This window comes from Manacus vitellinus, unplaced genomic scaffold (assembly GCF_001715985.3).
Source record: "Manacus vitellinus isolate BGI_N305 unplaced genomic scaffold, ASM171598v3 scaffold_32_pilon, whole genome shotgun sequence".
In the NCBI taxonomy this organism is placed as follows: Eukaryota; Metazoa; Chordata; class Aves; order Passeriformes; family Pipridae; genus Manacus; species Manacus vitellinus.
In genome coordinates this window covers 5,432,807-5,435,434 of record NW_021940460.1, presented here as the reverse complement: position 1 = coordinate 5,435,434, position 2,628 = coordinate 5,432,807, and positions in this window count along the sequence as shown.

Here is a 2,628-nt window from a genome sequence, read left to right as displayed (position 1 = left end):
TCTCAGGACTTACTTTCCAAAGGTTTTTCTCTGCCTGGGCAGGAAAACAGACCACCCACTGTGTGACACTGTTGGCTGCAGTGCCAGGATGATTTTGCTGTGTGGGTACAATTTACACAAAGGTCACATGTCCTCCTCCTGGTTTTGCCTTTTCTCTCCTGTCCCTGACACTCCACTCAGGGCTGCAACAGGAGCATTTACACCTTGGTGTAGGTTTCATGTTAAAACCAGGACACCAAATAAGCTTCTCTTAGAGCAGCTACTGTGGCATTATCCAAGTGTCCTCCTGGAGGGTTTGTTTTCCAGAATATGTTGCTCCTGTGCTCTGCTATTCATGTTTCAACAAGTAAAAGCTGAGGAAGGAACTCCAGCACCTCAATCTTTTAGGATAACTGAGACCTCCTGGGAAGCTGTTCAAAACTATTGCAAGTGCTTGAATATTAATGAAATAAGGAAGGGGGGGTTGGAAATAGTTATTCCTTTGAACTGCTTTGCAAATGGCAAATGCAGTTGTTGTCAGGTAACTTTTTTCCTTCAACCTCCTCTATACTTTGTACCCTCCACCAACAATATTTAAGCAATTTCTGGCTGAGGTTCAGCAGTAGCTGCAGGATCTCTGCTTTCTCCCCACCTGTTGCAACAGAGTCAGAAACCAGGTTAACTAAATCACATTTCAACTTTATTATAAAATTATAAACCAAACTTCTGTACCAAAACTAGTAAGTTTAACCATCATAGTACCAAGGGGATTTAACAGAGAATAACACGCCCTTTCAAGTAGAATATTAACTTTTAAAGTCTTTAAACAATGTACAGTGTACATAAAGCACATAAATATTTCCATTTACTTTATTAGTTCAGAACATTATATTCCTTTGCATCATTAATCAGTTTCCCCCAGATTTTGATTTTCCTTGAAAAACAAGTCACACATATCCATAAGTAGAGAACCCATTTTTACAAGGAGTCCTCCCTTCAGAAAGCAGTTCTGGAGTCACTGGGTGTATCTTCTCATCCCTAAAATTTCAGGCATTGATCTGCAACTTGATTTATGTGCTGTAGAAAGTAAGCCTACCCTCTACAAGGAAAAGCACATCTGTCCCTAGGGGAATAATCTTCTTCCTGCTAAATTCCCCCAGCCCTGAGTTTATTGAAAAACATGACAACATGAATTTTCACAGTGAATTTACTAAATTCAGCACTTTGTGTATTCCTGTACCTCCTGGAGGTCCCTGTGCCCTCCCCAAGAGGAAACACAGCCACTGCTTACCTTTCTTTTTAACATGATGCACGGAATTGTACCAGTTCCTTCTCGTCCTGGAACCTGTTAAACCTTAAGCTAAAGATTAAAGAACAACCTGACCAGGCAAAGAGGTAAAACTCAGTGTTCAGTTCAGTAAACTGCAGCAGCTGCTGCCTTTTGGTGGAGTTCTGAGACCCCCTCAGCACTGCAGGGGTTCTGCTGCCTCCTGAGCCACAGATTCCTCAAATCAGGTGCTTTCCTGGCTCCAGCAGAGCACAGACCCTCCACTCCCTGCAGCTGAACTACTACTCATGCAACAGTCCCTGGTAAAAATACACAGTTTCATTTGCTGTTGACATTGTTATCACTCACTGCACAAGGAGCTTTGGTGCTATTCCTGCAACTGCCCTTCCAGTGCTCCAGGAGCTGAGGGGGGACACTGGGATTTGTGCTGGTCCCTGCTGGCAGCCAGGCAGGGGCTGGGTTTGAACATGGAGTGATCACCTCTCTCCCCAGAGCCAGACAGCAAAACCCTGCAGCAGGAGGTTCCCAGCTTCACAGGTGCCTTGGAATGAGAGCACAATCCCACAGTGATGCAAACTTAAGGCATGAAGATTCTGAAGCCTGGCTGTGCAGCAGCCAAACACACTGAGGGGAAAATACACCAGTTACAATCATCTCTGGCAAGTTCTTCCACCTGCACACGCTGCCCAGGAGAGCTGTGAGGGATCAGAGCAGGGACCCTCCTCCCCACCCTCACCAGCAAAAAGCACAAAATAAATGGCTTTTAATAAACAGCCTGAGGGGAACAGAACTGTAAAACAGCCCAGGAGGAGGGGGGGAAGCTGCTCTGCAGTGGTGATTGCTCATGGCTTTCTTCCATGATTCCCTTCTGAAAAGAAAAAGTCACCTGTACTTAAATAATGATTGTGTAGCACTGGAGTCCTCACTGCTCTCCAGCTGAGTGGTTCCCTCACTAAACCCTCGGGAAGACTCAAAGCCTTGGATTTGTAGCTCCTTCAGCAAGTGAAGGCAGTTCAGTTTGTGCTGGGAAGTCTGTGGAGTCAGAGTCAACAACAATCAAACCAGACCCCACCCTCCCCGTGGCACAAACAAAAACCACCGCACAGGGCCAGGCTGGATGCTCACAGAGCCTCCCTCCCAACAGTTCTCAATAATACAAAGGCAACCTTCACATAAAATGATACGTTTTTCCACAATTGCACTAGGCTGGAATTAGGGAAAGTGGAGGCAGTCTGCCTGTCCTGCAAGCATAACATGGTTTTACATTAAATTAAAAATAAAATTAACAAGCACAGTGACATTTTAACCTTTGAAAACCAAGTTGTTGCTGGGTGTAGCCTGAGCAGCAAAACAAAGGACAC